The 27,890-nt window shown below is 47.8% G+C and overlaps 1 protein-coding gene and 1 long non-coding RNA gene across 7 annotated transcripts in view; one reads left to right on the top strand and one right to left on the bottom strand.

Moving 5' to 3' along the window:
* Positions 1-27,890, bottom strand: part of ARHGEF11 (Rho guanine nucleotide exchange factor 11) — a 210,601-nt gene that overhangs the window by 120,031 nt on the left and 62,680 nt on the right. The window lies entirely within an intron of this gene.
* Positions 13,264-27,890, top strand: part of LOC134980331 (uncharacterized) — a 34,950-nt gene continuing 20,323 nt past the window's right edge. Inside the window, exon 1 of the long non-coding RNA XR_010190378.1 lies at positions 13,264-13,513. This is a non-coding gene — a long non-coding RNA (uncharacterized LOC134980331). The remainder of the gene's footprint in view (positions 13,514-27,890) is intronic.

The raw sequence follows: 27,890 nt of genomic DNA, 5'->3' as shown, positions 1-27,890 counted from the left end.
GCCCAGAAACACCCACTTCCTGTCAATCACATTACGAACACCAGAACGAAGAAAAAACCTCGTAATGCCGTGAGTACAATTCATAACTGCATAGCAAATTTACTTGGCGCAGTCGCACTGCGTACATTGCGCATGCGCATTAGCGACTAATCGCTCCATTGCGAGAAAAAAATAACGAGCGAACAACTCGGAATGACCACCAGACTTTGGGCGGATTTCTGCTCGCCACCTCAGAGGAAGCAAGCAGAAATAATTGGCACCAGACACACTTAAGCCCAGCTGCAAATCCATTGGATTGCTCCCATCGGGCACCCATTACTTACGAGCGCTCAAAAACAATTGAATTCCCCCCTAGATCTTTTTTTTTTATTACAAATTATTTAAACAATCTCCAAACTGCAGGCATTTTAGCAACAGTGGTTTATAGGATTCAAGGGGAAATGCACCACAGGGTAGGCAGACCCCCAAGCTGTCCCCAGGGCCGTAGAGAGCCACAAAGGGCCTTGGTACTGGCATGGGGCGTGGCCTAAAAGGCGCGTGTCCACACGTCCTAAAACTAAACTATATTAAAGAACATATTTATTGCAGGCCCATGCGCTCCACAGGGGGAGTCAGTCAAATCCAGGGGTGCAGGGTGGGGGGGGATGCAGGGGGAGGCAACCACTTCCTATCTTGCTTGCTCCAGGAAGCGGGTCTCCCCTCCTCAGCTGACGCCATCTTCCCAGTGATATTTGGTGCACTAAAGAGCAAACACTCTCCAGAGTTTTTGCTCTCAATGTGTGCGGTCACTGGGAAGGTCTTTGGGTGCTATGGGTGTCCCGAATCTTACAATCCCTCTCTACAGATGATATTTTTTAGTTATATGTGGGGGAAGGGGGGGGGGGGGGGGGGGTAGGAAGGGGGTATATAAGCACTCCAACCATTTTAAATGTTGGCTTCTATGCTTCCAATAATAAGCCTTGTAAATGATTGGCGCTTTAAAACTACCGCCAATCTCAGACGAAACTCCAGACCTTCGGCAACCCAGACCCTTTTACATTTCCCCCCTAGTGTCAAGCAATAAAGGCTACCGTCATACTAGCGTCTGTGTGCACGTGTGCGCTGTGTTAGTAAATCAGCCCCTCACATGTATCTGTGGCCGTGTACGTCAGTACACAAAGGAACATTAAAGTTTTTGATCTTTGTCTTCAGCGTTTCTGGGTCACAGAGTTACCCTTTCTCAGGGAGATCTTAATGTTTCAGGATGGCTGGAATGTTTTTCTCAAGGCCGGCTTGTTTGGATAAGGCGACTTCCATGGTCCAAAACATTGTTTTACCTAAAATAAGCACCAGCGTTACAGCAATATTTCTTATTTCAATCTCCAAGTAGAAGCAAAAGTCAGTGACAGCGTTCTGGATTCAGCACCCCCGTGGGAGACCGAATGTCTGAGGGGAGTAGGTTTGTTTCCTAATTTGGAGCACCTCCACTACAATATCCTAAATTACATTTAATAATCACTCCCGTCTACCCCCCGCACTTACACTCATTAAGTGGCTTAGTGGAGTCCCACACCCTGGATGGAGACACACAGGGGAGAATTCATTTTGGTGTGTCGCCAGACGCTGACGCAATGCCTGGCTGCACACATATCGACCAATTGCAATAGTGCCGACGTTGAAAGTACGATGTGGCTGGGACAAGATATCGGGAATAGAATGTGGGTGTATGGGTGACTGATGCTAAGCCAGTATAGGCAAGGCTTGCTACTATGGTAAAGTTTCAAATAAATAAAACTAATTATAATAACGCTCTCACTTTTTGCCTGAAAACGTATCTACAGGAGATCGAGATATAAAGCAAATTGGATCCTACAACGGCAGATAACCTAGTAGATTACAGTCGGCTAATAAAGTCTGTTTACATTGATGTGAATGAGCGGGAGGGGGCATATACGCAGCTGTGTTTGGAAACCTATTATCCTCCAACCGTGGTGCCCTTTTAATCTTTTACAAGTCTTAAAGCTCTGCTGCAAGTCAGGACACTGAGTACATGGACTGCAGGTCAGCTCTGGCCCTGCCAATAACACGAGAACGCAGATATGGTCTCTCTACCATACCGGGCAGGCAGCGGAAACTCTCACCGGGAACCTTCCCAGTATATCAGGAGCAGAGCAAATTCAGGCCGGATAATTAACCCACGGACAAGCGACGACTGTCCCCCGGGAAAATTGGCATCTTGTGCCCTAAGAGGAGCGTTCAGCTTCTGACCTACAGTACTTTTACAGTACACACAACATAAATAGAGAAGTCAATAGGTAGATTAGGATGGGTTGGAATTGAATTGCCGGCAGTCAGAATACCAACCACAGCACCCCGATGTTCAGAATCCCGACAGAGGAAGGTAAGTATACTTATCTCCCCCCCAATGGCCTCCTAATCATAACCCTCCCTACCAGCAGCCTATCCTTCTACTATCATTTTCATACGCCTCAAATGAAAATATTAGATTGTAAGCTCTTCTGTCAAGGCATCTTTACATTGCCTTTACTTGTTGTATAATGTCAAGAGGGAACCTGGGCCCTCATTCCGAGTTGTTCGCTCGCAAGCTGCTTTTAGCAGCTTTGCACACGCTTAGCTGCCGCCTACTGGGAGTGAATCTTAGCTTATCAAAATTGCGAACGAAAGATTAGCAGAATTGCGAATAGACACTTCTTAGCAGTTTCTGAGTAGCTCCAGACTTACTCGGCACAAACACACCCAGCGTTCGCCCAGACACTCCCCCGTTTCTTCAGCCACTCCCGCGTTTTTCCCAGAAACGGCAGCGTTTTTTCACACACTCCCATAAAACGGCCAGTTTCCGCCCAGAAACACCCACTTCCTGTCAATCACATTACGATCACCAGAACGAAGAAAAAACCTCGTAATGCCGTGAGTAAAATACCTAACTGCATAGCAAATTTACTTGGCGCAGTCGCACTGCGGACATTGCGCATGCGCATTAGCGACTAATCGCTCCGTTGCGGAAAAAAAATAACAACGAGCGAACAACTCGGAATGACCCCCCTAGTGTATTCATGCTCATGCAAAATGAAGAACCTGGACTGAGTTGCAACTTTAAGGGGTCTATTTACTAAGCCCGGGCTGGAGATAAAGTACCAGCAAATCGGCTCCTAGCTGCCATGTCACAGGCTGTGTTTGAAAAATGACCGCTAGGAGCCGATTGGCTGGTACTTTATCTCCAGCGACTTTATCTCCACCCACGGCTTAGTAAATAGACCACTAAATGTTTTCATCAAAATAAGAACCAAGAGCTCATATTGCTACTGTGAGGGGAGTTCAGATCTCTGTGCTGAGGAGAACTGTTCTGCACATTAAGCAGAGCTCCTACTGGTAATGCTCTGCCTTTCACATGTGGCTACACAGATGTACTGTACGTGTACATCCTTAGGCTAAGGGGGATATGTACTAAGCAGTGATAAAAGTGGAGAAGTGAGCCAGTGGAGAAGTTGCCCATGGCAACCAATCAGCTGCTCTGTATACTTTTCTAGTATGCAAATTATAAATGTTACGTCAATGCTGATTGGTTGCCATGGGCAACTTCTCCACTGGCTCACTTCTCCGCTTTTATCACTGCTTAGTACATGTCCCCCTAAATTCCTTATTTTCACCAGGTAGAAGGACCCCAAGAGCTACCCACCAGAGGTGCGGCATTAGACAGGAGAGGTTCACTGCAGTCTTGCGGAGCTGGGTCCTTGGCATCCATTGCAGCCCAGCGAGCTATCTTACGAGCCGTTTCCTCGGGCTGCTCTTGTGATCTCCCAGACTAATGGGCCCCATACACTACAACGATAATGCCCGATTTCGGGCATTCGGCCCGATATATCGGATGAAATTGGGCATTTTGGAGGTGCTTCCGATCCGATCCGCGTTCCCGTGAGCAGCGGATCGGATCATCCAGATTGACCATGCTGCACTAACCATCAAGTCCGACCCCGCAGGCATGGCTGGGATCACCCAAGATACATCGTCTGCAAAAGGACAGCATATGATGCATCTTGGACAATCCAGCCGCCTGGGAGGCTGCCGGGGTGACCGCCTGCGACATGACGGTCGGACATGCCGCGTTAGTGTATGGGGTCCTTAATACGGGCTGTGAAAGAAACCCACAGAGGAGCACCTACTAGCCACTTTGGATGAAGAGCTGTGCGGTGCGTCCACGTTACGTAATACGTATAGTCACATTGTCATTCTGTTCACCGTCCATCTGGACCTGCCCGAGTCTCAAATCAGGCCCACACACTGATGCCTCACCTCTCACACGCAGATGGCCAAGTGAGACAAGTTCTGGTCCTTAGGCTGTCAGCTCACAGTCAGAGTCCGTGGGGCTCATTAGCGTGGCCAGAAGACGACTGGCGCACAGGGAAAGAGTACCCATCTTCCAACAGGATTTACTAAGAACAGTATGTCAATACCGAGTAAGGTTTTGGGCCACATGCACAGCAATGCGGAGGCAAATGCCCGATAGGTGCATTCAATAAGCCCAATTCAAACATGTAGGGTGGGGAAGGGCCGGCAACGGACAATGCGATGCAGCTTCACTGGCTCCAGCTGTGTGAAAACAGTGGCCTATCCAGTGTAATGGTCCAATGCCGTAGCGCAGGCCTGGCCAACCTGTGGCTCTCCAGCTGTTGTAAAACTACAAGTCCCATCATGCTTTCCCACAGTTTTGCTATTAGGGAATGCTAAAACTGTGGCAAGGCATGCTGGGATGTGTAGTTTCACAACATCTGGAGAGCCACAGGTTGGCCAGGCCTGCCGTAGCGGATCACAGAAACCGGCAACAGGGTCTATTTACAGAAGACGCCTCCTATGGCTTTAGAATATTTTAGCACAGCGACTGGGTACAAAGAAGCGGCAGCTGCGTGTTCTGCGCCCACCCCTGAACCAGCGCTCATTATAATACACAAGGTGACTTTAAATAAGAATTTACTTACCGATAATTCTATTTCTCATAGTCCGTAGTGGATGCTGGGAACTCCGTAAGGACCATGGGGAACAGCGGCTCCGCAGGAGACTGGGCACAAAAAGTAAAAGCTTTAGACTAGCTGGTGTGCACTGGCTCCTCCCCCTATGACCCTCCTCCAAGCCTCAGTTAAGATACTGTGCCCGGACGAGCGTACATAATAAGGAAGGATCTTGAATCCCGGGTAAGACTCATACCAGCCACACCAATCACACCGTACAACCTGTGATCTGAACCCAGTTAACAGTATGATAACCGTAGGAGCCTCTGAAAAGATGGCTTCCAACAATAAACAACCCGATTTGTTTGTAACAATAACTATGTACAAGTATTGCAGACAATCCGCACTTGGGATGGGCGCCCAGCATCCACTACGGACTATGAGAAATAGAATTATCGGTAAGTAAATTCTTATTTTCTCTGACGTCCTAGTGGATGCTGGGAACTCCGTAAGGACCATGGGGATTATACCAAAGCTCCCAAACGGGCGGGAGAGTGCGGATGACTCTGCAGCACCGAATGAGAGAACTCCAGGTCCTCCTCAGCCAGGGTATCAAATTTGTAGAATTTAGCAAACGTGTTTGCCCCTGACCAAGTAGCTGCTCGGCAAAGTTGTAAAGCCGAGACCCCTCGGGCAGCCGCCCAAGATGAGCCCACCTTCCTTGTGGAATGGGCTTTTACAGATTTTGGCTGTGGCAGGCCTGCCACAGAATGTGCAAGTTGAATTGTACTACAAATCCAACGAGCAATCGTCTGCTTAGAAGCAGGAGCACCCAGCTTGTTGGGTGCATACAGTATAAACAGCGAGTCAGATTTTCTGACTCCAGCCGTCCTGGAAACATATATTTTCAGGGCCCTGACTACGTCCAGCAACTTGGAGTCCTCCAAGTCCCTAGTAGCCACAGGTACCACAATAGGTTGATTTATGTGAAACGCTGAAACCACCTTAGGGAGAAATTGAGGACGAGTCCTCAATTCCGCCCTATCCGAATGAAATATCAGGTAAGGGCTTTTATAGGATAAAGCCGCCAATTCTGATACGCGCCTGGCTGAAGCCAGGGCCAACAGCATTACCACTTTCCATGTGAGATATTTCAAATCCACTGTGGCAAGTGGTTCAAACCAATGTGATTTTAGGAACCCTAAAACTACATTGAGATCCCAAGGTGCCACTGGAGGCACAAAAGGAGGCTGTATATGCAGTACCCCTTTGACAAACGTCTGAACTTCAGGCACTGAAGCCAGTTCTTTCTGGAAGAAGATCGACAGGGCCGAAATTTGAACCTTAATGGATCCTAATTTTAGGCCCATAGACAATCCTGCTTGCAGGAAATGTAGGAAACGACCCAGTTGAAATTCCTCCGTAGGGGCCTTCTTGGCCTCACACCACGCAACATATTTTCGCCAAATGCGATGATAATGTTTTGCAGTTACATCCTTCCTGGCCTTGATCAGGGTAGGGATGACTTCATCTGGAATGCCTTTTTCCTTCAGGATCCGGCGTTCAACCGCCATGCCGTCAAACGCAGCCGCGGTAAGTCTTGGAACAGACAAGGTCCCTGCTGGAGCAGGTCCTTCCTTAGTGGTAGAGGCCACGGGTCCTCCGTGAGCATCTCTTGCAGCTCCAGGTACCAAGTTCTTCTTGGCCAATCCGGAGCCACGAGTATCGTTCTTACTCCTCTCCTTCTTATGATTCTCAGTACTTTTGGTATGAGAGGAAGAGGAGGGAACACATATACCGACTGGAACACCCACGGAGTTACCAGAGCGTCCACCGCTATTGCCTGAGGGTCCCTTGACCTGGCGCAATATCTGTCCAGTTTCTTGTTGAGACGGGACGCCATCATGTCCACCTTTGGTTTTTCCCAACGGTTTACAATCACTTGGAAGACTTCTGGATGAAGTCCCCACTCCCCCGGGTGGAGGTCGTGTCTGCTGAGGAAGTCTGCTTCCCAGTTGTCCACTCCCGGAATGAACACTGCGGACAGTGCTATCACATGATTTTCCGCCCAGCGGAGAATCTTTGCAGCTTCTGCCATTGCCCTCCTGCTTCTTGTGCCGCCCTGTCTGTTTACGTGGGCGACAGCCGTGATGTTGTCCGACTGGATCAATACCGGTTGACCCTGAAGCAGAGGTGCTCCCCAGCCTCTCAGGCTGGCATCCGTGGTTACCAGCATCCAATCCTGAATGCCGAATCTGCGGCCCTCTAGAAGATGAGCCTTCTGTAACCACCACAGGAGAGATACCCTTGTCCTTGGAGATAGGGTTATCCGCTGATGCATCTGAAGATGCGATCCGGACCATTTGTCCAGCAGATCCCACTGAAAAGTTCTTGCATGGAATCTTCCGAATGGAATCGCTTCGTAAGAAGCCACCATTTTTCCCAGGACTCTCGTGCACTGATGCACTGACACTTGTCCTGGTTTTAGGAGGTTCCTGACTAGCTCGGATAACTCCCTGGCCTTCTCCTCCGGGAGAAACACCTTTTTCTGGACTGTGTCCAGAATCATCCCTAGGAACAGCAGACGTGTTGTTGGAATCAGCTGTGATTTTGGGATATTTAGAATCCACCCGTGCTGACGTAGCACTACCTGAGATAGTGCTACTCCGACCTCTAACTGTTCCCTGGACCTTGCCCTTATCAGGAGATCGTCCAAGTAAGAGATAATTAATACGCCTTTTCTTCGAAGAAGAATCATCATTTCGGCCATTACCTTGGTAAAGACCCGTGGTGCCGTGGACAATCCAAACGGCAGCGTCTGAAACTGATAATGACAGTTTTGTATCACAAACCTGAGGTACCCTTGGTGAGAAGGGTAGATTGGGACATGGAGATAAGCATCCTTGATGTCTAGAGATACCATATAGTCCCCTTCTTCCAGGTTCGCTATCACTGCTCTGAGTGACTCCATCTTGAATTTGAACCTTTTTATGTAAGTGTTCAAAGATTTTAGATTTAAAATTGGTCTCACCGAGCCGTCCGGCTTCGGTACCACAAACAGCGTGGAATAATACCCCTTTCCCTGTTGTAGGAGGGGTACCTTGATATTCACCTGCTGGGAATACAGCTTGTGAATAGCTTCCAATACTGCCTCCCTGTCGGAGGGAGACGTTGGTAGAGCAGACTTCAGGAACCGGCGAGGGGGAGACGTCTCGAATTCCAATTTGTACCCCTGTGATACTACCTGCAGGATCCAGGGGTCCACTTGTGAGTGAGCCCACTGCGCGCTGAAATTCTTGAGACGGCCCCCCACCGTGCCCGAGTCTGCTTGCAGAGCCCCAGCGTCATGCTGAGGACTTGGCAGAAGCGGGGGAGGGCTTCTGCTCCTGGGAAGAGGCTGCATGGTGCAGTCTTTTTCCCCTTCCTCTGCCCCGGGGCAGGAACGAGCGGCCTTTTTCCCTCTTGCCCTTATAGGGACGAAAGGACTGGGTTTGAAAAGACGGTGTCTTTTTCTGCTGAGAGGTGACCTGGGGTAAAAAGGTGGATTTTCCAGCCGTTGCTGTGGCCACCAGGTCCGATAGACCGACCCCAAATAACTCCTCCCCTTTATACGGCAATACTTCCATATGTCGTTTGGAATCCGCATCACCTGACCACTGTCGCGTCCATAACGTTCTTCTGGCAGAAATGGACATCGCACTTACTCTAGATGCCAGGGTGCAAATATCCCTCTGTGCATCTCGCATATATAGTAATGCATCCTTCAAATGCTCTATAGTTAATAATATACTGTCCCTATCCAGGGTATCAATATTTTCAGTCAGGGAATCCGACCAAGCCACTCCAGCGCTGCACATCCAGGCTGAGGCGATCGCTGGTCGCAGTATAACACCGGTATGTGTGTATATACCTTTTAAGATATTTTCCAGCCTTCTATCAGCTGGTTCCTTGAGAGCGGCCGTATCAGGAGACGGTAACGCCACTTGTTTTGATAAGCGTGTGAGCGCCTTATCTACCCTAGGGGGTGTTTCCCAACGTGCCCTAACCTCTGGCGGGAAAGGGTATAGTGCCAATAATTTATTAGAAATCAGCAGTTTTTTATCGGGGGAAACCCATTTAATTCATCTGACTCAGGAAAAACCACTGGTAGTTTTTTCACACCCCACATAATACCCTTTTTTGTGGTACTTGTAGTGTCAGAAATGTTCAATGCCTCCTTCATTGCCGTGATCATGTAACGTGTGGCCCTACTGGACATTACGTTTGTCTCGTCACCGTCGACACTGGATTCAGTATCTGTGTCAGGGTCTGTGTCGACCATCTGAGGTAACGGGCGTTTTAGCGCCCCTGACGGTGTCTGAGACGCCTGAACAGGCACTAATTGATTTGTCGGCTGTCTCATGTCGTCAACAGTTTTTTGCAAAGTGCTGACATTGTCACGTAATTCTTTAATTACTACCATCCAGTCAGGTGTCGACTCCCTAGGGGGTGACATCACTAACACAGGCAATTGCTCTGCTTCCACATCATTTTCCTCCTCATACATGTCGACACAATCGTACCGACACCCAGCACACACACAGGGAATGCTCTGATAGAGGACAGGACCCCACTAGCCCTTTGGGGAGACAGAGGGAGAGTTTGCCAGCACACACCAGAGCGCTATATATATACAGGGATAACCTTATATAAGTGTTACTCCCTGTTATAGCTGCTGTATTTATATATTAGCTGCCAATAGTGCCCCCCTCTCTGTTTTACCCTGTTTCTGTAGTGCAGGACTGCAGGGGAGAGTCAGGGAGCCGTCCTTCCAGTGGAGCTGTGAAAGAAAATGGCGCTTGTGTGCTGAGGAGAAAGGCTCCGCCCCCTTCACGGCGGCCTTTTCTCCCGCTTTTTCAGGAAACTGGCAGGGGATAAATGCATCCATATAGCCCAGGAGCTATATGTGATGCATTTTTTTTAGCCATATAAGGTTTTTATATCGTTTTTATTGCGTCTCAGGGCGCTCCCCCCCAGCGCCCTGCACCCTCAGTGACCGGAGTGTGAAGTGTGCTGAGAGCAATGGCGCACAGCTGCAGTGCTGTGCGCTACCTTATTTGAAGACAGGAACGTCTTCTGCCGCCGCTTTCTCCGGACCTCTTCGCTCTTCTGGCTCTGTAAGGGGGCCGGCGGCGCGGCTCCGGGACCCATCCAGGCTGAACCTGTGATCGTCCCTCTGGAGCTAATGTCCAGTAGCCAAGAAGCCCAATCCACTCTGCAGTCAGGTGAGTTCGCTTCTTCTCCCCTTAGTCCCACGATGCAGTGAGCCTGTTGCCAGCAGGACTCACTGAAAATAAAAAACCTATTTAAACTTTTACTTCTAAGCAGCTCAGGAGAGCCACCTAGCTTGCACCCTTCTCGTTCGGGCACAAAAATCTAACTGAGGCTTGGAGGAGGGTCATAGGGGGAGGAGCCAGTGCACACCAGCTAGTCTAAAGCTTTTACTTTTTGTGCCCAGTCTCCTGCGGAGCCGCTGTTCCCCATGGTCCTTACGGAGTTCCCAGCATCCACTAGGACGTCAGAGAAATATACGTGTAATCTCCATTAAATAATCTCTGTATAAATAATATAGTGTTCCAATGTCATTGCTTCAGCTGTCATTAGGAGAACCTGTGTATTATCAGGAGTAACACACATTCTACGATAAACTATATGGATATTAAAAGTCACCCTGGCTTCCTATGACCTGTATGAAAGCACTTGGCTTCGGACTTGTAATATCCATATAATGCACAGCAGGGATACCAGAATACAAAGTCGGACGTTCTTACTCATAGAACACGTGAGGGTTTCATCCATCTGCTTACTCCCTCAGTGATGTCACTATGGAAGTCTCAGAAGACGCACGGTTACATAGGGGAACACGGAACAGTAAACCGCTAGGGTCAGTGTAAGGGGTGTTCGGAGCCCGATAGAGAAACCTGCACTCACACCCCAAGGACAGGGCGACGGCAGCAGCTGGACGGAGGGAATTTTCTAATAATCCAGACTAGTATTTTCCGATGGAGACTAGTAATTGTGATGCAGCTGCCCGTGGTGCCTCCCCCCTGCAGGCTCTATTGAAGTCATTAGTTCAGGCTGGATTTCTGCAAGGCACAGCATATGCACAGAGTGGGGGCACAACACTCTCTCACACAAACACCCAGTTACAGAGAGAGGAAGGCATGAGACTGCACTCGCTGGGCACGCTATTAACACTTTGCAGCCCAGCAAGATAGGCCGCTTACATGCATGGGTGCAAAGGTCAAGGACTAAAGGAGCAGTCATTTGCTCCAGCAATAAGCGGAAGTGAACTATTGGTTAATGCAGCCAGTTATCCCCTCCACCCGGAAGGTTGTCTTGCCACCGGCTGATGTCACGGGTCGAGTCTAATAGGTAATGGTCAATGAGGCCCCGATTCAGAGTTGGATGCTGTGCAAAACTGTGCAAATTCCGCAGAAGGTGTCATGTGTAAAAGGACACCCAGTGATGGCTTCTCAACGTGCTGTATGCGCCCGAAGACCCAGTATATCAGATCAACATCACAACCACTGGCCGCAGCATCGGACATCGGGCAAAAAAAAGGGGTGACGCACCACCATTTTCAGCAACGCTCCCGGTTGCTGACCCCAAATGCTTGCAGCCTGCCAATCAGACTGCAGCGAACAAGGCACTGCAACCGGATGCACAGTCCCGAAAACATCAGTCAATAGTGACTGCGTCTCAATCCAGATCTGGCCAATCTGATCAATTTGGACATAAGACGCTCTTAATTTTGTTGGTCACTAAGCCTGCCACACATGGACGGATAACGTGGCACAAGCGCAGAGGGACAGGATCCAGTATGGCCACAGGTGCATTGTGCCTAATAATGGTAAGGGGGAACGCCCAACAGGGAACCACTGGCAGGTAGTTACAGTGCAGAGACTGTACGGAATTATTTGGTAGCTGCCCCACATAAAATTGCTGCCAATTACTTCAACCTTAATTCCAACCTGAAGTTGGCCAGTGTAACACAGGAAATCTCCCGCTAGAAGCTCCAGCCTATACTGATTAACGATCCGACCTGGCATGAAGCCACACACGTTGCAATTATCGGGCCGATCGCCTAATATCAAGTCTGATATCGCAGTGGGTGTGGTCACGATTAATTAGTACAGCAGGGGTAGTCAACGTTCAGTCCTCCAGCTGCAGTGGAACTACACATCCCAGCAGTGTAGGCACAAGCCGAACTTACTATACACCATTTAGGGGCAAAATCTGAGTAAACCGTAAGGGGCTTAGTTGTCGAATCAATAACACATCATAGGCAGAGCTGCCATCAGAAATTACAGGTCCCCCCCCATAAAGAAAAATTAAATATATAAATATTATATAACTAGGTGCTTCATCGCGCCCTACGGGCGCTCTTCACACCGTCGGAAGGGGCTACGCCCCCTTAACCCCTGCACGCCTTTCTGGGGTTCAATATATGGAGTATTACCTGCATTCCTAGTTTTGTTAGTGTTTGAATATTGCACAATGATAGGGCGTCCGATGGTGAAGGGGGCGTAGTCCCTTGCAACAGGAAGGGGTTTGGGGAGTGGGGACCGCGGATGGGGGAGGGGGTATGAAGGCGCTGTGGGTGGGGTAGGAGCAGGGGTGTCGCAGGTGGGGGATGGCAGCTGCAGGGCTGTTGCGGATGGAGGAGGGGTTCCGAAGGCACTGCAGATGGGGAAGGGGTGGGTGCGGGTGTGCAGTGGATGGGGGAGGTGTCCAGGGGGCGCGGTGGGTGGGGGAGGGGTGGATGCGGGGGTATTGTGGGTGGGGGAGTGGCGGGTGCGGTGCTGTTGCGAATGGTGTAGGCGATGCGGATTGGGAAGGGCCTGCTGGGTGGGTGGGGTAGGGGATCCAAAGGTGCAGCGGGCGGGGGAGAGCCAGATGCGGGGTGTGGCGGATGGGGGAGGGGCTGCTGCAGATGGGGGAGGGGTTTGGAAGACACTGCGGGTGGGGTAGGGGGTCCGAAGGCGCAGTGGGTGGGGGTGCCACGGGTGGTGGAGGGGCAGGTGCGGGGCTTTGCGGGGGATGGGGAGGGGTCCAGGGGCGCTGTAGGTGGTGGAGGGGCAGATATCAGTGCACATAGTCTCTGTGGTAGTTAGTGAGGGTTGGTGATGGTGTAAGAGGGGTGAAGGCCAGTACACAGACAGGCAGTTAGAGAGCAGGATGAGGGTGACAGGGCATAGGGAGTACTTAGCAGATATAGGGGTGGGCTACAGGTGTGATGTCACAGTGTGTGTACCTTTGCTCTCATGTGTGAGGTATATGTGAGGTATATGTGAGGTATGTGTGAGGTATGTGTGAGGTAAGGATGTGCGGGTCGTGGTGGCCACTAACCTCCAGGCTGCTGCTGTGAGATGGTGACTGCAGAGGGAGGGAGCTCAGACCCAGCAGCAATGGGTCGTGGTCAGCATTCCTTCCTGGCCCCGTTCCGCCGCACACTGTCCGCCCCGTCTGACGGGCGTCATTCCTCCATCCTGCCTGGCAGCGTCAGCTGCTGTGATCGCGGAGCATAGGTAAGCGTCCGGAGCCCTGTGGGCGGGCAGGCATGGTGTTTCCCTGGAGAGGTGCGGCGCGCGTCCTTAGGCTGCAGACGGAGGGAGCTCCGGCCCCAGCAATGTTGATTAGTGCGTGTCCCGTCCTGGCGCTGTCCCGCTGCACATGCTCCGCATCGCTTGCCGCTGAGCATGGCAGCCCTTGTCTATATGCTGCAGATGCTGATCTAGCGGTGCCTGAGCTAGCGCCCTCTCCCTGGGGTGTGGGTGTCAGGCGGCAGGTATGGTGTGTAGGTGGGAGAGGAGCTGCGGGCGGCGACTCGCTGCCTGCAAGTACCCTCCATATCAGCGCTGTTCCCCTCCCTGCAGATAGTGTCAGTGGCCGTGGTGTACTTTTGCTACTGGTGGCCAGGGCCGGTGCTAGGGTGTTCGGCGCCCCCCTGCAAACTATGAATTTTGCGCCCTCCCATATTCCTTTGTTGTGCATCGGGAAAAGTGGTGTGGTCTCACAACTAAGGGGCATGGCCACACAATAGTACCCCCATTTAAAATTACGCCACAATGTAGCACAATCTTATTCATCTTATACGTAATGCCCCACCCGTAGTAGTAGCGTCCTTATACGTAATGCCCCACCCGTAGTAGTAGCGTCCATATACGTAATGCCCCCCCAATAGTAGTAGTGTCCTTATCCATAATGCCCCCCCAGTAGTAGTAGCAGTTATATGTAATGCTCCCCAACAGTAATAGTAGCGTCCTTATACATAATGCCCCCCCAGTAGTAGTAGCATCCTTATACATAATGCCCCCCCAGTAGTAGTAACATCCTTATACATAATGCCCCCCCAGTAATAGTAGCATCCTTATACGTAATGCCCCACCCGTAGTAGTAGCGTCCTTATACGTAATGCCCCCCAGTAGTAGTAGCGGTTATATGTAATGCCCCCCAACAGTAATAGTAGCGTCCTTATACGTAATGCCACCCCTGTAGTAGTAGCATCCTTATACATAATGTGCCCCCAGTAGTAGTACCGTCCTTATACATAATGCCCCCCCAGTAATAGTAGCATCGTTACATGCAGTGCCGTTTCTAGCGGCGGGCGAGCCGTGCAACCGCACGGGGCGCCCGCCGCGGCACTTTAAGTGTTATTTCCCCTCTCCTCCCTCTCCCCGAGCGCTCCTGCTCGAGGGGGCGGAGTTTCGCGAAATGACGCGTTTGCGTCGTGACGTCATGACGCAAACGCGTCATTCCACGAAGCCCCGCCCCCCGAGCAGGAGCGCTCGGGGAGAGGGAGGAGAGAAGCCTGGAAGGAGGCGGCGGCGGCCGGCGCGAGGGACGTCCGGCGGCGGGATCCGAAGAGCGGAACATGTAAGTATATCTCTCTCTCTCCCCCTTCCTTCCCCCCCACCACTTGACACCTGCCTGCCACACTGGGGATACCTGCCTGCCACACCGGGGATACCTGCCTGCTGCACTGTGTAAAATGGGGACACCTGCCTGCCACGCTGTGTAAAATGGGGGCCTGCCTGCCACGCTGTGTAAAATGGGGGCCTGCCTGCCACGCTGTATAAAATGGGGGCCTGCCTGCCTCGCTGTGTAAAATGGGGACACCTGCCTGCCGCGCTGTGCAAAATGGGGGCACCTGCCTGCCACGCTGTGTAAAATGGGGGCCTGCCTGCCACGCTGTGTAAAATGGGGGCCTGCCTGCCACGCTGTGTAAAATGGGGGCCTGCCTGCCACGCTGTGTAAAATGGGGACACCTGCCTCACTGTGTAAAATGGGGACACCTGCCTCACTGTGTAAAATGGGGACACCTGCCTCACTGTGTAAAATGGGGACACCTGCCTGCCGCACTGTGTAAAATGGGGGCACCTGCCTGCCGCACTGTGTAAAATGGGGGCACCTGTCTGCCGCACTGTGTAAAATGGGGACACCTGCCTGCCGCACTGTGTAAAATGGGGACACCTGCCTGCCGCACTGTGTAAAATGGGCGCCTGCCTGCCGCACTGTGTAAAATGGGGACACCTGCCTCACTGTGTAAAATGGGGACACCTGCCTCACTGTGTAAAATGGGGACACCTGCCTGCCGCACTGTGTAAAATGGGGACACCTGCCTGCCGCACTGTGTAAAATGGGGACACCTGCCTGCCACACTTTGTAAAATGGGGATACCTGCCTGCCGCACTGTGTAAAATGGGGATATCTGCCTGCCGCACTGTGTAAAATGGGGATACCTGCCTGCGTACTGTGTAAAATGGGGATATCTGCCTGCTGCGCTCTGTAAAATGGGGACACCTGCCTGCCGCACTGTGTAAAATGGGGACACTTGGCTGCTGTAATGTGTAAAATGGGGACTTTTTTTTATTTTTTCCCCCCTGTGGTGGGCGTGATATCAGATGAGGCCACGCCTTGTCGGGAGCGCGCGCACTTCAGGCGCGCGCATACTTTTTCTTTTTATAGCTATATGGGGGGGGACGCAATTTTTTTTATAGCAATGGGGGGGGGCGCATTTTTAAATCTCGCACTGGGAGCCAAATTGTCTAGAAATGGCCCTGCTTACATGTAATGCCCTCCCAGTAGTAGTAGCACCGTCCTTATACATAATGCCCCCCAGAAGTAATAGAGTCCTTATACATAATGCCCCCCCCCAGTAGTAGCGTCCTTATATGTAATGCCCCCCAGTATTAGTAGCCTCCTTATACGTAATGTCCCCCTATAGTAGTAGCGTCCTTATACGTAATGCCCCCCCTATAGTAGTAGCGTCCTTATACGTAATGCCCCCCCTATAGTAGTAGCGTCCTTATACGTAATGCCCCTCCTATAGTAGTAGCGTCATTATACGTAATGCCCCTCCTATAGTAGTAGCGTCCTTATACGTAATGCCCCCCCTATATTAGTAGCATCCTTGCATGTAATGGCCCCCCCAGCAGTGGCGTCCATAAAGTGCGCACACACAGACATACCTCACACACACACAATTCACACATATATACAAACACACACACCCCACCATATATCAAGCTACCGTACCACTTATGCACACACACACACACACACACACACACATTTCTCTCTCACCCTACACTTACCAAGTCTGGCTGGCCGTCACTGCAATGCTGATTCCACCACTGTTCAGCTGTGTGGTTCCGTGTAGCTCCGCCCCTCTATTCCGTGTAGCTCCGCCCCCTCGTGCCGCCGTAGCTCCGCCCCCTTTTCGAGACCCGCACAGCACACAGGCCGCTGTCACAGGTGATTGATGGGGGGGAGGACAGGCACAGCAGCCGGCAGCTAGTGGCCATCCTCACCTCCTATACTGTAAGGTAGGGTCTTGCACCGACTGCTGCTGGCGCTGGGTATGGGGTAGCTCCCTGCAGCAGATGCAGTTGACTCCGCCCAGCTCTGTGACTCCGCCCAGCGTTACGAGCACAGAGTCACAGATTAAGGCAAATATATACGAGGCTGAAGTTAGCTTCTTATTCGGCCAGCTTCTTATTCACTTCTTATTCAAGCTCCAGCTTCTTATTCACTTCTTATTCGAACTCCAGCTTCTTATTCAGATCATTCAGTTTCGCAAGGGTTAATGAGTCTTCTGTCACAAATTTGACACCTGAAATCAACAGAGTAGGGTCCCTTGCATGTGACCCACTTGTATTTTGCCTGGCCCAACACTGTTTTGGGCATGAAATACACTGGCAAAGTGGGCACACACACCATATTTTGCCATTTTGAATAAGTAGCTGTAGTTTTGCAAGGGTTAACTAGTCTTGGGCCACAAATTTGACACCTGAAATCAACAGAGAGTGGTCACTTGCATGTGACCCACTTGTATTTTGCCTGGCCCAACGCTGTTTTGGGCATGAAATACACTGGCAAAGTGGGCACACACACCATATTTTACCATTTTGAATAAGTAGCTGTAGTTTTGCAAGGGTTAACCAGTCTTGGGCCACAAATCTGACACCTGAAATCAACAGAGGGTGGTCACTTACATGTGACGCAGTTGTATTTTGCTTGGCCCAATGCTGTTTTGGGCATGAAATATACTGGCAAAGTGGGCACACACACCATATTTTGCCATTTTGAATAAGTAGCTGTAGTTTAGCAAGGGTTAACTAGTCTTGGGCCACAAATTTGACCCCCAAAAACAACAGAGGGTGGTCACTTATATATGACGCAGTTGTAATTTGCCTGGCCCAACGCTGTTTTGAGCATGAAATATACTGGCAAAGTGGGCACACACCATATTTTGCCATTTTGAATAAGTAGCTGTAGTTTAGCAAGGGTTAACTAGTCTTGGGCCACAAATTTGACCCCCAAAAACAACAGAGGGTGGTCACTTACATATGACGCAGTTGTATTTTGCTTGGCCCAACGCTGTTTTGGGCATGAAATACACTGGCAAAGTGGGCACACACACCATATTTTACCATTTTGAATAAGTAGCTGTAGTTTTTCAAGGGTTAACCAGTCTTGGGCCACAAATCTGACACCTGAAATCAACAGAGGGTGGTCACTTACATATGACGCAGTTGTATTTTGCTTGGCCCAACGCTGTTTTGGGCATGAAATACACTGGCAAAATGGCCACACACACCATATTTTGCCATTTTGAATAAGTAGCTGTAGTTTAGCAAGGGTTAACTAGTCTTGGGCCACAAATTTGACCCCCAAAAACAACAGAGGGTGGTCACTTACATATGACGCAGTTGTATTTTGCCTGGCCCAACGCTGTTTTGGGCATGAAATACACTGGCAAAGTGGGCACACACACCATATTTTACCATTTTGAATAAGTAGCTGTAGTTTTGCAAGGGTTAACCAGTCTTGGGCCACAAATCTGACACCTGAAATCAACAGAGGGTGGTCACTTACATATGACGCAGTTGTATTTTGCTTGGCCCAACGCTGTTTTGGGCATGAAATACAGTACACTGGCAAAGTGGGCACACACACCATATCTTACCATTTTGAATAAGTAGCTGTAGTTTTGCAAGGGTTAACCAGTCTTGGGCCACACATTTGACCCGCAAAAACAACAGAGGGTGGTCACTTGCATGTGACCCACTTGTATTTTTCCTGGCTCAACGCTGTTTTGGGCATGAAATACACTGGCAAAGTGGGCACACACACCATGATTTGCTATTTTGAATAAGTAGCTGTAGTTTTGCAAGGGTTAACCAGTCTTGGGCCACAAATTTGACAACTGAAATCAACAGAGGGTGGTCACTTACATATGACCCACTTGTATTTTGCTTGGCCCAACGCTGTTTTGGGCATGAAATACACTGGCAAAGTGGGCACAGACACCATTTTATAAATTGCCATTTTGAATAAGTAGCTGTAGTTTTGCAAGGGTTAACTAGTCTTGGGCCACAAATTTGACCCCTGAAATCAACAGAGGGTGGTCACTTACATATGACCCACTTGTATTTTGCTTGGCCCAACGCTGTTTTGGGCATACAATACACTGGCAAAGTGGGCACACACACCATATTTTGCCATTTTGAATAAGCAGCTGTAGTTTTGCAAGGGTTAACTAGTCTTGGGCCACAAATTTGACCCCTGAAATCAGCAGAGGGTGGTCACTTACATATCACCCACTTGTATTTTGTTTGGCCCAACGCTGTTTCGGGCATGAAATACACTGGCAAAGTGGGCACACACACCATATTTTACCATTTTGAATAAGTAGCTGTAGTTTTGCAAGGGTTAACCAGTCTTGGGCCACAAATCTGACACCTGAAATCAACAGAGGGTGGTCACTTACATGTGTCGCAGTTGTATTTTGCTTGGCCCAACGCTCTTTTGGGCATGAAATATACTGGCAAAGTGGGCACACACACCATATTTTGCCATTTTGAATAAGTAGCTGTAGTTTAGCAAGGGTTAACTAGTCTTGGGCCACAAATTTGACCCCCAAAAACAACAGAGGGTGGTCACTTATATATGACGCAGTTGTATTTTGCCTGGCCCAACGCTGTTTTGAGCATGAAATATACTGGCAAAGTGGGCACACACCATATTTTGCCATTTTGAATAAGTAGCTGTAGTTTAGCAAGGGTTAACTAGTCTTGGGCCACAAATTTGACCCCCAAAAACAACAGAGGGTGGTCACTTACATATGACGCAGTTGTATTTTGCTTGGCCCAACGCTGTTTTGGGCATGAAATACACTGGCAAAGTGGGCACACACACCATATTTTGCCATTTTGAATAAGTAGCTGTAGTTTAGCAAGGGTTAACTAGTCTTGGGCCACAAATTTGACCCCCAAAAACAACAGAGGGTGGTCACTTACATATGACGCAGTTGTATTTTGCTTGGCCCAACGCTGTTTTGGGCATGAAATACACTGGCAAAGCGGGCACACACACCATATTTTGCCATTTTGAATAAGTAGCTGTAGTTTAGCAAGGGTTAACTAGTCTTGGGCCACAAATTTGACCCCCAAAAACAACAGAGGGTGGTCACTTACATATGACGCAGTTGTATTTTGCCTGGCCCAACGCTGTTTTGGCCACGAAATACACTGGCAAAGTGGGCACACACACCATATTTTACCATTTTGAATAAGTAGCTGTAGTTTTGCAAGGGTTAACCAGTCTTGGGCCACAAATTTGACACCTGAAATCAACAGAGGGTGGTCACTTACATATGACCCACTTGTATTTTGCTTGGCCCAACGCTGTTTTGGGCATGAATTACACTGGCAAAGTGGGCACACACACCATATTTTACCATTTTGAATAAGTAGCTGTAGTTTTGCAAGGATTAACCAGTCTTGGGCCACAAATCTGACACCTGAAATCAACAGAGGGTGGTCACTTACATGTGACGCAGTTGTATTTTGCTTGGCCCAACGCTGTTTTGGGCATGAAATATACTGGCAAAGTGGGCACACACACCATATTTTGCCATTTTGAATAAGTAGCTGTAGTTTAGCAAGGGTTAACTAGTCTTGGGCCACAAATTTGACCCCCAAAAACAACAGAGGGTGGTCACTTATATATGACGCAGTTGTATTTTGCCTGGCCCAACGCTGTTTTGAGCATGAAATATACTGGCAAAGTGGGCACACACCATATTTTGCCATTTTGAATAAGTAGCTGTAGTTTAGCAAGGGTTAACTAGTCTTGGGCCACAAATTTGACCCCCAAAAACAACAGAGGGTGGTCACTTACATATGACGCAGTTGTATTTTGCTTGGCCCAACGCTGTTTTGGGCATGAAATACACTGGCAAAGTGGGCACACACACCATATTTTACCATTTTGAATAAGTAGCTGTAGTTTTTCAAGGGTTAACCAGTCTTGGGCCACAAATCTGACACCTGAAATCAACAGAGGGTGGTCACTTACATATGACGCAGTTGTATTTTGCTTGGCCCAACGCTGTTTTGGGCATGAAATACACTGGCAAAGTGGGCACACACACCATATTTTGCCATTTTGAATAAGTAGCTGTAGTTTAGCAAGGGTTAACTAGTCTTGGGCCACAAATTTGACCCCCAAAAACAACAGAGGGTGGTCACTTACATATGACGCAGTTGTATTTTGCCTGGCCCAACGCTGTTTTGGGCATGAAATACACTGGCAAAGTGGGCACACACACCATATTTTACCATTTTGAATAAGTAGCTGTAGTTTTGCAAGGGTTAACCAGTCTTGGGCCACAAATCTGACACCTGAAATCAACAGAGGGTGGTCACTTACATATGACGCAGTTGTATTTTGCTTGGCCCAACGCTGTTTTGGGCATGAAATACAGTACACTGGCAAAGTGGGCACACACACCATATTTTACCATTTTGAATAAGTAGCTGTAGTTTTGCAAGGGTTAACCAGTCTTGGGCCACACATTTGCCCCGCAAAAACAACAGAGGGTGGTCACTTGCATGTGATCCACTTGTATTTTTCCTTGCTCAACGCTGTTTTGGGCATGAAATACACTGGCAAAGTGGGCACACACACCATGATTTGCTATTTTGAATAAGTAGCTGTAGTTTTGCAAGGGTTAACCAGTCTTGGGCCACAAATTTGACAACTGAAATCAACAGAGGGTGGTCACTTACATATGACCCACTTGTATTTTGCTTGGCCCAACGCTGTTTTGGGCATGAAATACACTGGCAAAGTGGGCACAGACACCATTTTATAAATTGCCATTTTGAATAAGTAGCTGTAGTTTTGCAAGGGTTAACTAGTCTTGGGCCACAAATTTTACCCCTGAAATCAACAGAGGGTGGTCACTTACATATGACCCACTTGTATTTTGCTTGGCCCAACGCTGTTTTGGGCATACAATACACTGGCAAAGTGGGCACACACACCATATTTTGCCATTTTGAATAAGTAGCTGTAGTTTTGCAAGGGTTAACTAGTCTTGGGCCACAAATTTTACCCCTGAAATCAACAGAGAGTGGTCACTTGCATGTGACCCACTTGTATTTTGCCTGGCCCAATGCTGTTTTGGGCATGAAATACACTGGCAAAGTGGGCACACACACCATATTTTGCCATTTTGAATAAGTAGCTGTAGTTTTGCAAGGGTTAACTAGTCTTGGGCCACAAATTTGACCCCTGAAATCAGCAGAGGGTGGTCACTTACATATCACCCACTTGTATTTTGTTTGGCCCAACGCTGTTTTGGGCATGAAATACACTGGCAAAGTGGGCACACACACCATATTTTGCCATTTTGAATAAGTAGCTGTAGTTTTGCAAGGGTTAACTAGTCTTGGGCCACAAATTTGACACCTGAAATCAATAGAGGGTGGTCACTTACATATCACTCATTTGTATTTTGTTTGGCCCAACGCTGTTTTGGGCATGAAATACACTGGCAAAGTGGGCACACACCATATTTTGCTATTTTGAATAAGTAGCTGTAGTTTTGCAAGGGTTAAATAGTTTTGGGCCACAAATTTTACCCCTGAAATCAACAGAGGGTGGTCACTTACATATCACCCACTTGTATTTTGCTTGACCCAATGCTGTTTTGGGCATGAAATACACTGGCAAAGTGGGCATAAACACCATTTTATAAATTGCTATTTTGAATAAGTAGCTGTGGTTTTGCAAGGGTTAACTAGTCTTGGGCCACAAATTTGACACATGAAATCAGCAGAGGGTGGTCACTTACATATCACCCACTTGTATTTTGTTTGGCCCAACGCTGTTTTGGGCATGAAATACACTGGCAAAGTGGGCACACACAGCATATTTTGCCATTTTGAATAAGTAGCTGTAGTTTTGCAAGGGTTAACTAGTCTTGGGCCACAAATTTGACCCCTGAAATCAGCAGAGGGTGGTCACTTACATATCACCCACTTGTATTTTGTTTGGCCCAACGCTGTTTTGGGCATGAAATACACTGGCAAAATGGGCACACACACCATATTTTGCCATTTTGAATAAGTAGCTGTAGTTTTGCAAGGGTTAACTAGTCTTGGGCCACAAATTTGACCCCTGAAATCAGCAGAGGGTGGTCACTTACATATCACCCACTTGTATTTTGTTTGGCCCAATGCTGTTTTGGGCATGAAATACACTGGCAAAGTGGGCATAAACACCATTTTATAAATTGCTATTTTGAATAAGTAGCTGTGGTTTTGCAAGGGTTAACTAGTCTTGGGCCACAAATTTGACACATGAAATCAGCAGAGGGTGGTCACTTACATATCACCCACTTGTATTTTGTTTGGCCCAACGCTGTTTTGGGCATGAAATACACTGGCAAAGTGGGCACACACAGCATATTTTGCCATTTTGAATAAGTAGCTGTAGTTTTGCAAGGGTTAACTAGTCTTGGGCCACAAATTTGACCCCTGAAATCAGCAGAGGGTGGTCACTTACATATCACCCACTTGTATTTTGTTTGGCCCAACGCTGTTTTGGGCATGAAATACACTGGCAAAATGGGCACACACACCATATTTTGCCATTTTGAATAAGTAGCTGTAGTTTTGCAAGGGTTAACTAGTCTTGGGCCACAAATTTTACCCCTGAAATCAACAGAGGGTGGTCACTTACATATCACCCACTTGTATTTTGCTTGGCCCAATGCTGTTTTGGGCATGAAATACACTGGCAAAGTGGGCATAAACACCATTTTATAAATTGCTATTTTGAATAAGTAGCTGTAGTTTTGCAAGGGTTAACTAGTCTTGGGACACAAATTTGACACCTGAAATCAACAGAGAGTGGTCACTTGCATGTGACCCACTTGTATTTTGCCTGGCCCAATGCTGTTTTGGGCATGAAATACACTGGCAAAGTGGGCACACACACCATATTTTGCCATTTTGAATAAGTAGCTGTAGTTTTGCAAGGGTTAACTAGTCTTGGGCCACAAATTTGACCCCTGAAATCAGCAGAGGGTGGTCACTTACATATCACCCACTTGTATTTTGTTTGGCCCAACGCTGTTTTGGGCATGAAATACACTGGCAAAGTGGGCATAAACACCATTTTATAAATTGCTATTTTGAATAAGTAGCTGTGGTTTTGCAAGGGTTAACTAGTCTTGGGCCACAAATTTGACACATGAAATCAGCAGAGGGTGGTCACTTACATATCACCCACTTGTATTTTGTTTGGCCCAACGCTGTTTTGGGCATGAAATACACTGGCAAAGTGGGCACACACAGCATATTTTGCCATTTTGAATAAGTAGCTGTAGTTTTGCAAGGGTTAACTAGTCTTGGGCCACAAATTTGACCCCTGAAATCAGCAGAAGGTGGTCACTTACATATCACCCACTTGTATTTTGTTTGGCCCAACGCTGTTTTGGGCATGAAATACACTGGCAAAGTGGGCACACACACCATATTTTACCATTTTGAATAAGTAGCTGTAGTTTTGCAAGGATTAACCAGTCTTGGGCCACAAATCTGACACCTGAAATCAACAGAGGGTGGTCACTTACATGTGACGCAGTTGTATTTTGCTTGGCCCAACGCTGTTTTGGGCATGAAATATACTGGCAAAGTGGGCACACACACCATATTTTGCCATTTTGAATAAGTAGCTGTAGTTTAGCAAGGGTTAACTAGTCTTGGGCCACAAATTTGACCCCCAAAAACAACAGAGGGTGGTCACTTATATATGACGCAGTTGTATTTTGCCTGGCCCAACGCTGTTTTGAGCATGAAATATACTGGCAAAGTGGGCACACACCATATTTTGCCATTTTGAATAAGTAGCTGTAGTTTAGCAAGGGTTAACTAGTCTTGGGCCACAAATTTGACCCCCAAAAACAACAGAGGGTGGTCACTTACATATGACGCAGTTGTATTTTGCTTGGCCCAACGCTGTTTTGGGCATGAAATACACTGGCAAAGTGGGCACACACACCATATTTTACCATTTTGAATAAGTAGCTGTAGTTTTTCAAGGGTTAACCAGTCTTGGGCCACAAATCTGACACCTGAAATCAACAGAGGGTGGTCACTTACATATGACGCAGTTGTATTTTGCTTGGCCCAACGCTGTTTTGGGCATGAAATACACTGGCAAAGTGGGCACACACACCATATTTTGCCATTTTGAATAAGTAGCTGTAGTTTAGCAAGGGTTAACTAGTCTTGGGCCACAAATTTGACCCCCAAAAACAACAGAGGGTGGTCACTTACATATGACGCAGTTGTATTTTGCCTGGCCCAACGCTGTTTTGGGCATGAAATACACTGGCAAAGTGGGCACACACACCATATTTTACCATTTTGAATAAGTAGCTGTAGTTTTGCAAGGGTTAACCAGTCTTGGGCCACAAATCTGACACCTGAAATCAACAGAGGGTGGTCACTTACATATGACGCAGTTGTATTTTGCTTGGCCCAACGCTGTTTTGGGCATGAAATACAGTACACTGGCAAAGTGGGCACACACACCATATTTTACCATTTTGAATAAGTAGCTGTAGTTTTGCAAGGGTTAACCAGTCTTGGGCCACACATTTGCCCCGCAAAAACAACAGAGGGTGGTCACTTGCATGTGATCCACTTGTATTTTTCCTGGCTCAACGCTGTTTTGGGCATGAAATACACTGGCAAAGTGGGCACACACACCATGATTTGCTATTTTGAATAAGTAGCTGTAGTTTTGCAAGGGTTAACCAGTCTTGGGCCACAAATTTGACAACTGAAATCAACAGAGGGTGGTCACTTACATATGACCCACTTGTATTTTGCTTGGCCCAACGCTGTTTTGGGCATGAAATACACTGGCAAAGTGGGCACAGACACCATTTTATAAATTGCCATTTTGAATAAGTAGCTGTAGTTTTGCAAGGGTTAACTAGTCTTGGGCCACAAATTTGACCCCTGAAATCAACAGAGGGTGGTCACTTACATATGACCCACTTGTATTTTGCTTGGCCCAACGCTGTTTTGGGCATACAATACACTGGCAAAGTGGGCACACACACCATATTTTGCCATTTTGAATAAGTAGCTGTAGTTTTGCAAGGGTTAACTAGTCTTGGGCCACAAATTTTACCCCTGAAATCAACAGAGAGTGGTCACTTGCATGTGACCCACTTGTATTTTGCCTGGCCCAATGCTGTTTTGGGCATGAAATACACTGGCAAAGTGGGCACACACACCATATTTTGCCATTTTGAATAAGTAGCTGTAGTTTTGCAAGGGTTAACTAGTCTTGGGCCACAAATTTGACCCCTGAAATCAGCAGAGGGTGGTCACTTACATATCACCCACTTGTATTTTGTTTGGCCCAACGCTGTTTTGGGCATGAAATACACTGGCAAAGTGGGCACACACACCATATTTTGCCATTTTGAATAAGTAGCTGTAGTTTTGCAAGGGTTAACTAGTCTTGGGCCACAAATTTGACACCTGAAATCAATAGAGGGTGGTCACTTACATATCACTCATTTGTATTTTGTTTGGCCCAACGCTGTTTTGGGCATGAAATACACTGGCAAAGTGGGCACACACCATATTTTGCTATTTTGAATAAGTAGCTGTAGTTTTGCAAGGGTTAAATAGTTTTGGGCCACAAATTTTACCCCTGAAATCAACAGAGGGTGGTCACTTACATATCACCCACTTGTATTTTGCTTGACCCAATGCTGTTTTGGGCATGAAATACACTGGCAAAGTGGGCATAAACACCATTTTATAAATTGCTATTTTGAATAAGTAGCTGTGGTTTTGCAAGGGTTAACTAGTCTTGGGCCACAAATTTGACACATGAAATCAGCAGAGGGTGGTCACTTACATATCACCCACTTGTATTTTGTTTGGCCCAACGCTGTTTTGGGCATGAAATACACTGGCAAAGTGGGCACACACAGCATATTTTGCCATTTTGAATAAGTAGCTGTAGTTTTGCAAGGGTTAACTAGTCTTGGGCCACAAATTTGACCCCTGAAATCAGCAGAGGGTGGTCACTTACATATCACCCACTTGTATTTTGTTTGGCCCAACGCTGTTTTGGGCATGAAATACACTGGCAAAATGGGCACACACACCATATTTTGCCATTTTGAATAAGTAGCTGTAGTTTTGCAAGGGTTAACTAGTCTTGGGCCACAAATTTGACCCCTGAAATCAGCAGAGGGTGGTCACTTACATATCACCCACTTGTATTTTGTTTGGCCCAATGCTGTTTTGGGCATGAAATACACTGGCAAAGTGGGCATAAACACCATTTTATAAATTGCTATTTTGAATAAGTAGCTGTGGTTTTGCAAGGGTTAACTAGTCTTGGGCCACAAATTTGACACATGAAATCAGCAGAGGGTGGTCACTTACATATCACCCACTTGTATTTTGTTTGGCCCAACGCTGTTTTGGGCATGAAATACACTGGCAAAGTGGGCACACACAGCATATTTTGCCATTTTGAATAAGTAGCTGTAGTTTTGCAAGGGTTAACTAGTCTTGGGCCACAAATTTGACCCCTGAAATCAGCAGAGGGTGGTCACTTACATATCACCCACTTGTATTTTGTTTGGCCCAACGCTGTTTTGGGCATGAAATACACTGGCAAAATGGGCACACACACCATATTTTGCCATTTTGAATAAGTAGCTGTAGTTTTGCAAGGGTTAACTAGTCTTGGGCCACAAATTTTACCCCTGAAATCAACAGAGGGTGGTCACTTACATATCACCCACTTGTATTTTGCTTGGCCCAATGCTGTTTTGGGCATGAAATACACTGGCAAAGTGGGCATAAACACCATTTTATAAATTGCTATTTTGAATAAGTAGCTGTAGTTTTGCAAGGGTTAACTAGTCTTGGGACACAAATTTGACACCTGAAATCAACAGAGAGTGGTCACTTGCATGTGACCCACTTGTATTTTGCCTGGCCCAATGCTGTTTTGGGCATGAAATACACTGGCAAAGTGGGCACACACACCATATTTTGCCAT

Source organism: Pseudophryne corroboree, chromosome 12 (assembly GCF_028390025.1).
Source record: "Pseudophryne corroboree isolate aPseCor3 chromosome 12, aPseCor3.hap2, whole genome shotgun sequence".
Classification (NCBI taxonomy): domain Eukaryota; kingdom Metazoa; phylum Chordata; class Amphibia; order Anura; family Myobatrachidae; genus Pseudophryne; species Pseudophryne corroboree.
The sequence above is the reverse complement of the archived record's forward strand: the minus strand, read 5'-3'. Positions and strand labels throughout refer to the sequence as shown.